Here is a 12,008-nt window from a genome sequence, read left to right as displayed (position 1 = left end):
CTGAAGGTCTGCAGGTTGAAGACCACTGGTATTGGAGGTTATACTCACGTGTCCGCGCCGCTCCGGACCGTCACCGCTGCCCTGGATGTCGCCTTCCATCGCTGTCGCCGCGTCCCCGACCCTCCGGCAAGGCCTCTGCTTCCCCAGCATCCTCGCTTTCCGTCACCGCCATCACGCCGCTCCTATTGGATGACGGGACGGCGTGCGCAGCGACGGGATGACGATGATGTAGAGCGATGGCGATGCAGGGGATCCCGAAGAGGACGCGCCGGAACCCCGAGGACAGGTAAGTGGTCATCAGTAATGTTGCTCGCGAATATATATATATATATATATATATATATATATATATATATATTACTATATATCCGTAATTACGAATATTCGTTTTTTTTTTTTTTACATTCTTTTGTACACTATTTAATTTCATAATTTAAGAAGATCTGGGTGTTAATCCTGACACAGTGCCAAACATATACACAAGCTATATGTCAGTGCATCTAAACAAGATCCTTACCTCCAGTTACCGTCTGTGCCGTTTTGCAGCTGAAGTCAGATGGAGGAGGGGTAAATATCCAATGAACAGAGAAATAGCTGACATTTCTTATGCATTTATATGGAACCCTGAAAAAAGAATTGTCAGTCCATCATATTTCATTCTGTAGACAAATAGATAAAATCAATGATTCCTTCATTCTTAGCAGGGCACAAGTGTGTAAGGTCTCGTGCTCCGGAATAGAAATGCAGCTCTTAATATGACACGAAGATAGATGAATTGTCTCTGGTACATCACTATGCCACCTGCCACATATCCTTATCATTCAGCAGTCCATGTATTCATGTCACATTAGACATAACATCATGGAGAAATACTAAGGGCACTTAGGATGTTGAAAATAGATTGAAAAAACATACAATATGTACTATTAAGGTTACGTGCACACTAAGTTTTTTGGGACGTTTATTGATATGTCAAGCAGCCCAAGAATGGCTGATTTCTGTCTTTAAAATTCTCTATAAAGGGACATTGGGGGAGATTTATCAAATCCTGTGCAGAAGAAAAGCTGTCCAGTTGCCCATAGCAACCAATTAGATTGCTCCTTTCATTTTTGACAAGGTCTTTGAAAAATGAAAGAAGCTATCTGATTGGTTGCTATAGGCAACTCGGCAGCTTTTCCTCTGGACAGGTTTTTCTTAATCTCTCCCTTTGTTTCCACATTTAATAGAATTTAATAGAATATTCCTTAAAGGGGTACTCCGACCCCGTCCCTCTTAGTCAGGAGCGTGTGACGTCTACCTCTAGTCGGACCCCCAACGATCAGCTACTTATCCCCTAACCTGTGGATAGGGTATTAGTTAATTCCTGCTTCAGTACCCCTTTAAGAGACTGCAACTCACATCTTAACCACTGGATGTCCAATTATACACACATATAGCCAGGGACGTGCACAGACATTTTGAAGGGCAGGGGCTCAAGTAAAAAAAGAGGGCACTTTTCATAATTTAGAAAACGTCTGCCAGACTTAATGGGCAGATGTGCTGCGGCCCAGGGACACAGTGGACTCCCACCAGGCCTCCTCGACATTCCTATCCCCATAAAAGTTGGTGTTTTTGTAAAATCGAGTCAAGAACAGTTTCTCTGAGGTCCGCCATGTGTATATACACTTTGGCTGTGCTGTCAGTCTTATTTACAGAAAACATGTGACAGCTGCCCTATAATAGACTGTATTATAGAGGAGATTTATCAAAACCTGTGCAGAGAAAGAGCGGTGCAGTCACCCATAGCAACCAATCAGATGGTTTTGCAGAAGGCTTTTCCTCTGCAAAGGTTTTAATAAATCTCCCCCTATATGCCCCGGTCTGACCTCTATATGACAGAACCCACCACCAATCACCCATCACCCAGCACCAATCACCCAGCACCAATCACCCATCATCCAGCACCCAGCACCCATCTCCAATCACCCAGCACCAATCACCCACCTAATGCAGGAATCTCCACACAGCCCTGGTTCTTACACTGAAGAGATGGACACCACACAAAGATATGCTTACATGCTACAATATACTAGAGTTGGCAAAAAAAAGAATTATAAATGTACAAAGACGGCCAGGCATAGCACAGCATACAGGATGGAGGCAGGGAAGCTCCGCCTCCATTGCGCACAAGACTGACTTCGCATACTAGCAATGTGGGGCAATACCTAGAAAATGGAAAGACCAATTTTTGTATACATGCACTGTCACCAAGTGTATTGGGTTTAGTGCGAGTAAACAGTCTGTCAGTTTCCCTTTAATTATATACCGTACCCCCCTTAATTCCCTATATACTGTGCCACCATTCATCTATTAATTCCCTATATACTGTGCCACCATTAATGAACTATATACTGTGCCACCATTCATCTACTAATTCCCTATATACTGTGCCACCATTAATGAACTATATACTGTGCCACTATTATTTAACTATACTGTGCCACCACTAAGGGTATGTTCACATGTGCGTATTTTCTGCTGCAGATTTGCTTTAGCAGATTTCTCTTCCCATTGTCAATGGGAAGCAAAATCTGCAGCAGAAAAATCTGCAGCAAAAATAGGCACATGTGAACGCACCCTAAGGATCTATACACAGTGCCAGCATACATAAAAATATAATGTTCCAATATAATGAAATATATACTGTGCTTCCATAAATTCCCTATATACTGTGCTTACATTCCTCCAATAATTCCCTAATAATGCTTCATACAATAAATACAAGCACATAACATTAAGGCACATACAGTACATAGGTAATATGCACACATACAGTACATAGGTAATATACACACATACAGTACATAGGTAATATACACACATACAGTACATAGGTAATATACACACATACAGTACATAGGTAATATACACACATACAGTACATAGGTAATATACACACATACAGTACATAGGTAATATACACACATACAGTACATAGGTAATATACACACATACATAGAGACACTGACACATACATACAGGTACAAATATACATTAAGAAACATAAATACACAGACACACATATAACATGGAATATATACTAAAAGATATAGCCAATAAGCACATCATACATACAGGTACACACATACAATCACTAACAGATATATACACACATACATAGATTTACTTGCTCATATCTATATATATATATATATATATATATATATATATATATATATATATATACACACACACATGCATACATACACACACATACATACATACACACACATACATATATACATACATACATACATACACACACATACATACATACATAGATTCACTTGCTCACATATATAGGCACATACATAGAGATAGACACACACACACACACACACACATATATATGTATACTGACATACAATCACTCACATATATACATATACACACACACTGACATACAATCACTCACATATATACATATACACACACACTGACATACAATCACTCACATATATATATATATACACACACACTGACATACAATCACTCACATATATATACATATACACACACACTGACATACAATCACTCACATATATACATATACACACACACTGACATACAATCACTCACATATATACATATACACACACACTAACATACAATCACTCACTTATATACATACACACACTGACATACAATCACTCACATGTATACATACACACACTGACATACAATCACTCACATATATACATACACACACACTGACATACAATCACTCACATATATACATATACACACACTGACATACAATCAGTCACATATATACACATACACACACTGACATACAATCACTCACATATATACATACACACACACTGACATACAATCACTCACATATATACATATACACACACACTGACATACAATCACTCACATATATACATACACATACACTGACATACAATCACTCACATATATACATGTACACACACACTGACATACAATCACTCACATATATACATATACACACACACTGACATATAATCACTCACATATATGCATATACACACACTGACATACAATCACTCACATATATACATACACACACACTGACATACAATCACTCACATATATACATATACACACACACTGACATACAATCACTCACATATATACATACACACACACTGACATACAATCACTCACATATATACATACACACACACTGACATACAATCACTCACATATATACATATACACACACACTGACATACAATCACTCACATATATACATACACACACACTGACATACAATCACTCACATATATACATACACACACTGACATACAATCACTCACATATATACATATACACACACACTGACATACAATCACTCACATATATACATATACACACACACTGACATATAATCACTCACATATATGCATATACACACACACTGACATACAATCACTCACATATATACATATACACACACACTGACATACAATCACTCATATATATATACATATACACACTGACATACAATCACTCACATATATACATATACACACACACTGACATACAATCACTCACATATATACATGTACACACACTGACATACAATCACTCACATATATTTACAGTTACAGTAAGGGCTGCATAGACTGAAGTTTGTGTCTGGACATGCTGTGGGCGGGGCTTCTCTCTGCCTCCTCTGATCCTGTCTCCTCCGTGTGGAGAGAAGCAGAGAAATGGCAGATAATGACAGGGTGAGTGGCGCCCCCTTGCTGCAGGGAGGGCACAGCACCCTCCATTAAACCCCATACAAATCTCCCCAGCAACAGATCCTTTTTACTTCACCGGTCACCCTGAGTCTGCAGCTCCTTTTGTGAGGGCACTAGAGGGGCAGGTGAGGAAAAGGGCAGGGGCTCCAGCCCCCTTTCACTCCTATGTGTGCACGTCCCTGCATATAGCATTAACCAGGGCTACTTCATCAGACAATCCATGTTGATGCTGGGGCCTCAACAACAATCAAATACTTCCTTGTAGCACCTATACTACTTCTAACCAATTACCGCCATGCAGTGCACATAATATCCCCTAGCCACACTGAACAGCACAGTGCAGCACAGCATACACCACCAACAGAACAAAGGAAATACCAGTGTGCAACACTAAATACCCCTACACCAGAAAAAAATACCATATTGCAGCACTAAATACTTCCTGAGCATTGCTAAGCAAATAGCACAGTGCAGCACAACATACATCTTCACTAGTACTTAACACATACCACAGTATTAAATAAAATGACTCTCCAGGAATGCTAAACAAAGACCACAGTGCAGCACAACATACATCTTCACTAGTACTTAACACATACCACAGTGTAAAATAAAATGACTCTCCAGGAATGCTAAACAAAGACCACAGTGCAGCACAAAATACTTCCCCAGAAGTGCTAAACAAATACCAATTTAGTCCGCTTCTCACCCCACCTCCACTAAAAGCAGCATTGACCCCTCACAGTCAAGTCAAGCATTTTTTTAGTTCACTTATGTTCTTTTATTCATAGTTCTTTTATAAGTCTTCAAAGACAAAAAGGTGCAAGTGCATAGCACAAGTATATCACAAAATCTGTGTCTCCTGGGCCATGGCACGTTTCCCCCCTTACTCATGTGCAATGGACAACGTGATGGTGAGGTCTAAGTAAGTGAGTGTTAATTAAACAGTAAAAAAGTAACTACGCAGAATAAAATATACTATAACATTATATCACTCATAATATACCTACAAAAAGACTTTAAAACTACAGCTTTCATTCGTATACCTAGGGATCAATGTTTGAAGTTCTGTTATCCAAAAACCTTTGCGTTGAAGCATTCGTTTGCGTTAAGTTCATCGTTAGTGTGAATAGTGACTTGTTCAAGAATTTGCCCTTTCAAGTCAGTAATAGTATGCCTAGTAGTCACCTTTGCTTTCAAGAATCAGCTGCAATGTCTTTTAGTGCAGGACCTATGAACTCATGGTCATGATATCCTGACAGAGACAACAGAGTAAAAAGGGTTGTCCAACGAATTCAGTATACTGAATACAGACATACTGTAACAGTAAACCCCTAGCATTAATGTAACCTACCATATATACTCGAGTATAAGCCGACCCGAATATAAGCCGACGCCCCTAATTTTACCCCAAATTAGCCTAGGGTGGGAAATACATCATCCCCCCATGAAATCATCCAGACCCCTGTCATCATCCAGACCCCCGTCATCATCCAGACCCCCCGTCATCATCCCCCCCTTCATCATCACCGCCTTTAAATCTCGTCATCAGTGGTCTTCAACCTGCGGACCTCCAGATGTTGCAAAACTACAACTCCCAGCATGCCCGGACAGCCATCGACCGCAGGTTGAAGACCACTGTGGCCTTCGTCATCATCCAGCCCCCCCCCCCCCTTTTGTTTTGTACTCACCTCCCCTCGGCGGGAAGTTAGGGTGAGCTGGTCCGGGCCATCTATGCTGCAGGGACTGTCCAGTGGGGATGGTTAGTCATTGCGGGCTGTACATTTTCACCGGGGGGGGCCTCTTCTCCGCGTTTCAGGCTCGGACTAGGGACGTTGCCTTGACAACGAGGCACAGGGATGTTGCGCATGAACTTCCCTGTGCGTCGTCATCAAGGCAACGTCACTACTCTGGGGCTGGGCCCGAAGCACGGAGAATAGGCCCCCCCCTGTGAAAATGGACAGCCCGCAACGACTAACCATCCCCACCGGACGGTCCCTGCAGCATAGATGGCCCGGACCAGCTCACCCTATCTTCCCGCCAAGGGGAGGTGAGTACAAAACAAAATGGGCGGGGGGGGGCTGGATGATGACGAAGGCCGCAGTGGCATGCTGGGAGTTGTAGTTTTGCAACATCTGGAGATCCACCGGTTGAAGACCACTGATGAAGGGATTGACAGGTGGAGAGTTCACTCGAGTATAAGCCGAGGTGGGCGTTTTCAGCACAAAAAATTGTGCTGAAATACTCGGCTTATACTCGAGTATATACAATATGTGGCTTTTTCTCCAGAGCACTGCCAATGGCAAAATCTCCAGATACCGGGAGCTCCAGGTACTTTTCTAAAAAAAATTTTAAAATAAATAATTAATGATCTAGACGGGGCCCATACTTGTAACCCCTGTACCTAAGATTATTTTCTGGCCATGAGTAACATGAAGATCATTTTTGAAATTCCCCTTTATATTTTGAAAACAAATCATAGCGTGCATAGAACAGCATAGTGACATATGGCTTCCTTGCAAGACTAAAGGCATAACTATATGCCCATAGCCTGTGACACTTCTATTTTTCATATGAGTTGGGTCTTTTCAGACAATACCGGTTTGCAGAACCTGTCAGTACAGATATTAGAACACCCATAAGGCGATTAAGCTATTACCAAGAGAAATGTGACATGCAGCAATTTGCACCGCGCTCTTAAAACATGACAAGTCATTTGCTTAAAGCCTAGAATTATGCTTTATATTATATGCTATGTACTTTAAAATAGAAAATTATTGTTTAAACGTCATGTTTAGCATACCGTGCGAGCAGCCCTCTAAAACAAATGAACATTGCCAGGTAGCAGAACGACTGCCACAAAGTCTGCAAAATAACAGTGGTAAGGGTGTTCGCTATTGTACTGTATGCTATGTGAACAATGGTTCTGCTTGTATACCAGACTTACTGCAGAGTTTAATAATGTGCTGACCGCTAGCTTCACACTGCTTACTTAGGTGTAAATTTGACTTGACTTCAGACCAACCAAAGCAAAGTTAATACTAGAACTTGAGTTTCAATATATAATTTTCATTTTTTTTTTCTTGGTCCTTTTCTTTCTCCAACCTTATGCTCACCACTTTACAGTACATTAAAGGAGTTCTTCACTTTGTTAGAAGAATTCCTTAAAGTGTCCTTGTCATTATAATAAATGTTTGACGTATCACAGAGTAAATGTTATCACCAATTAGGAGATCGGGTGAGGAGAAGCATTTGGTACCACGCTTTACTTTCCAGCTCTGAACGATCAATGTCCCGCGGCCCCATAGACTTATAATGCCAATCTTTTCTAAAGGGAATGTATAACCTAAATTATTCATTATTCATCACTCGTAAGAACCAGATACAGCAGTTCATCTACAATAAAGTGAATGGAAGCTGAGCTGCAGTAATATGACATAACCACTAAACAGTGTATGGAGCCAAAACGTCCGGCACTGTTCAATGGGTATATCTGGGCACTGCGGCTCTGCAGAACTGCTGATAAGCAAGGGTGTTGGGTATCGGCATCCTGCCAATCATCTATTGGTGATGCATGAAGTGGATAGGCCATCAGTTACTTTTGCCTCGAAAACCCCTTTAACTTATGGGTTGGGAAAAGGGTTTTGTAACGTTCCACAGTATGTATCATATATGTTACGCCGAGCGCTCCGGGTCCCCGCTCCTCCCCGGAGCGCTCGCGGCGTTCACCTTGTTGCAGCGCCCCGGTCAGACCCGCTGACCGGGAGCGCTGCATTGATGTCACCGGCGGGGATGCGACCCGCGTAGCGGGACGCGCCCGCTCGCGGTTCGCATCCCAGTCTCCTTACCCGTCCTGTCCTCCATCGGTGCGGTCCCGGCGCGCGTGGCCCCGCTCCCTAGGGCGCGCGTGCACCGGCTCTCTGCAATTTATAGGGCCAGTGCGCCTCTGATTGGCGCCTGGCCCAATTAGTGAATACACCTGTGTCCATGCCTATATTACCTCACTTCCCCTTCCCACCATCGCCGGATCTTGTTGCCCTTGTGCCAGTGAAAGCATTCCTTGTATGTCCCAAGCCAGTGTTCCAGACCCTCTGCCGTTGCCCCTGACTACGATCCTTGCTGCCTGCCCTGACCTTCTGCTACGTCCGACCTTGCTCTTGCCTAATCCCTTGTACCGCACCTTTCTCAGCCGTCATTTGGGGTTGAGTCGCTATCGGGTGGAACGACCTGGGGGTTACCTGCCGCTGCAAGTCCATCCCGCTTTGCGGCGGGCTCTGGTGAATACCAGTAACCCCTTAGACTCTGTTCCCCTGGGACGGCCCACGTCATCACCCCACTGACACAGAGGATCCACCACCAGTATCCTCTCAGTACCCGGATCCTGACAATATATACATAGTATATCAGGAAAAGTGATAATTAATTTACATTTCTATAGCCTCTGTCCATACCTGCAGATTTATAGATGGAATACAGCCATTTATTTTTCTATAGAAACCACTTTAACTCTTTGTTTTAGCTTTGCCGCTTATAAGTAATTTCCGTGTTATAGACTCGAAGGATACAGCCTTTTAGCTTGATTCATTGAAGAAAATAATTGCACTTCAAGGAATATCCTGTGTGTTTCATGCCAGCTGGCATTAGGGAAAAGTGTCGATGACACCATACTGCAGCCTAAAGTAAGACACTGTATCACATCTGCAAATGCAGCAGCCTTCACGCTGAATAATAAGAGAGCATGAAAACCTCGCAGATAGGGTGAAGCAATTGTGACCCAGTGCACAAAATTAATAAGATTCTATGCAGCGTGGTCTATTTTGTTCCAGATATAATGCACATTTCATGGCTATTACAGCACATCTTATTTTTTCTACATACCCCATGTAACACTATGTAAGCAATAATTCAATAACCAGAATGCTGATCGATTCAGCTACAGTGACTTAGTCAGCTGTGGCCTTACTGGTACTGGTTGAATTATATCCTTGACATACATGTAAGATTCATTCAGTTATTGAAGGTGGCTGGTATAAAGAATAATAACATAAGAAACAACATACTGTACAGTACTGATAACTTCCTATAAAATGATCCCTATTACATTGTAAGGAACTTGTTTATGCTGCACTAGGATAGGACAGTAAAAGCCTAGTGAAAGAGTTTCTTTAAAATTTTCCCACATGGTCCAGTCAGGAAAATACATAAAAAATGTTTAGGAATAATAATAAAATAATAATAATAATAATGAGATAAAAGCAATAGACACTGGCAGCAAGAATGTTATGTCATATTAGAGGAGTTGCAAATTGTCCTCTAGGAAGCCACTACAGTAGTCCCTCAAGTTACAATATTAATTGGTTCCAGGACGACCATTGTATGTTGAAACCATTGTATGTTGAAACCATAACTCTATGGAAACCTGGTAATTGGTTCTGAAGCCAACAAAATGTCATCCAAAAATAGGAAAAAATGGAGGATTAAAGAAAAATAAGTAGATAAGTAATAGAGATAAAGCAAGTCCTTCCATATAAAAGTAAGAAAGATCTGCTGGGAGCTGTAAATCATTGTCTATTTCAGTGTTTCCCAACGAGGGTGCCTCCAGCTGTTGCAAAACTACAACTCCCAGCATGCCCGGACAGCCTTCGGCTGTCCGGGCATGCTGGGAGTTGTAGTTTTGCAACAGCTGGAGGCACCCTCGTTGGGAAATACTGGTCTATGTAGAGGACAGGAGCTTCTTCAGGGTCCTCTACAGTACACATAATGCCCTAAAAAAAAGTAAAATGGAGCCGCCCTTACTTGGTGTCCAAAGGAGCAGCTAACCCTGGCATAGGTTAAAAGTAGTACAGAACATGTAGTACGTCCCTGTACTGTAGGGGGCGCTACCAGACACCAGTCAGTGCATGCACTTTAGGAATACAGGGGTTTTACCAGTGAAATATCCATTCTGATTGGTCGGTTCTTCCAGCCATTAACATGTTTTGCAGATTCAATAGCATTGTATGTTGAGTCTGGTTTCAAGTTACAATGGTCCAGAAAAGACCATTGTATGTTGAAACTATTGTATGTTGAGGCCATTGTAAGTTGAGGGATCACTGTATTCGTTTTATACGGGAGGGTTTGTCTAATTATTATATATCATATTTGTCATATGCAAACACGGCTTAAACAAGTGTTATTGCTCATCCTATTTAGCATTGTTGTATTCTTGTATTATTGCAGTTCCTTATTGAGTAAATAGTAATATAAGTGTGATGCTCACAAGGAGGATGGGTGGTGCAGGCCAGGGCAGCTGAGGGTAGTAGTTTCTCAGGCATAGCCTTCACGGTCACAGTTGACTTTGGGGGTGGCTGACCCTATATATCCCTCTCTGGACCAGTGTGACTTTTGCATGCATAATTGTAAAAAGTCCTTGATCCCAGGGTATGCTTAGTGAGAGGCCTGGGGGGGGGATTAGGGGGGATTAGGGGGGATGTACGTGCTGGTATGTTAAACATGCCAAACTAGCAAAACAGGGGTTAACTTTACTGCAAGTTCCCTATATACAACCAAACATACAGATATAGGGGGAGATTTAACAAAACCTGTCCAGAGGAAAAGTTGCTGTGTTGCCCATAGCAACCAATCAGATCGCTTTTTTTTTTTTTGAAAAGGCCTCTGAAAAATGAAAGAAGCGATCTGATTGGTTGCTATGGGCAACTCAGCAACTTTTCCTCTGGACAGGTTTTGGTCACAGTTCTCTTTAATTGTTTTAAGACCAGTAATACTGACAAAATGTATATGGATGTACTATTAAGGGGTTATCCAGGAATACAAATATAGAGCTATTTAGTTTTGCTATTAAAATATATTCTACTTGGGAAGGTCGACACAGCTTGGCTGACGGCGGTGAGTAAACTTAAAAGACTCGATTGCTTGTATTAAAATTCCCTATTGCAAGGCATAAGATAAAGATGATTGTAATGTGTAAGTTACACAGAACTAACTCTGGCTAAAAGCCTAGAAAGAGTTAAGTGTTGGCAGAGGAGTCTTTGTACGGCTATTCCATGTTCTGGCTAGACAAATCCGCCTCTCAGAGAAGGAAGAGAATAGTAGAGATGAATGTCCTCTCAGTGTGAACTGAAGACAGTGTTGGGCAAATCTCCTGAAACACCACACTTTGCCGTGATCACTGTGATCGACCCAGAGCGGACTCAGGTTTGACTCTAGCAATTGAAACTGGATATAGATTGGCAG

General features: G+C 41.8%; 1 protein-coding gene across 2 annotated transcripts in view; it reads right to left on the bottom strand.

Annotated features, from left to right (window-relative positions):
- NWD2 (NACHT and WD repeat domain containing 2) overlaps positions 1 to 11,151 on the bottom strand; it is a 328,260-nt gene extending 317,109 nt beyond the window's left edge. The window contains exons 1-2 of one of the 2 annotated variants that reach the window (XM_056556307.1): positions 11,035 to 11,151; positions 518 to 624 (exon numbers count right to left, since the gene is read on the bottom strand). The gene's annotated coding sequence lies outside the window, so the exon portion shown is untranslated. Of the gene's footprint in view, positions 1 to 517; positions 1,054 to 11,034 lie in introns of those variants that run through there. The other variant, XM_056556317.1, reaches the window with a different exon arrangement.
- Between the last annotated feature and the right edge of the window lie 857 nt (positions 11,152 to 12,008).

This window comes from Hyla sarda, chromosome 1, assembly GCF_029499605.1.
Source record: "Hyla sarda isolate aHylSar1 chromosome 1, aHylSar1.hap1, whole genome shotgun sequence".
NCBI lineage: Eukaryota > Metazoa > Chordata > Amphibia > Anura > Hylidae > Hyla > Hyla sarda.
The sequence above is the reverse complement of the archived record's forward strand: the minus strand, read 5'-3'. Positions and strand labels throughout refer to the sequence as shown.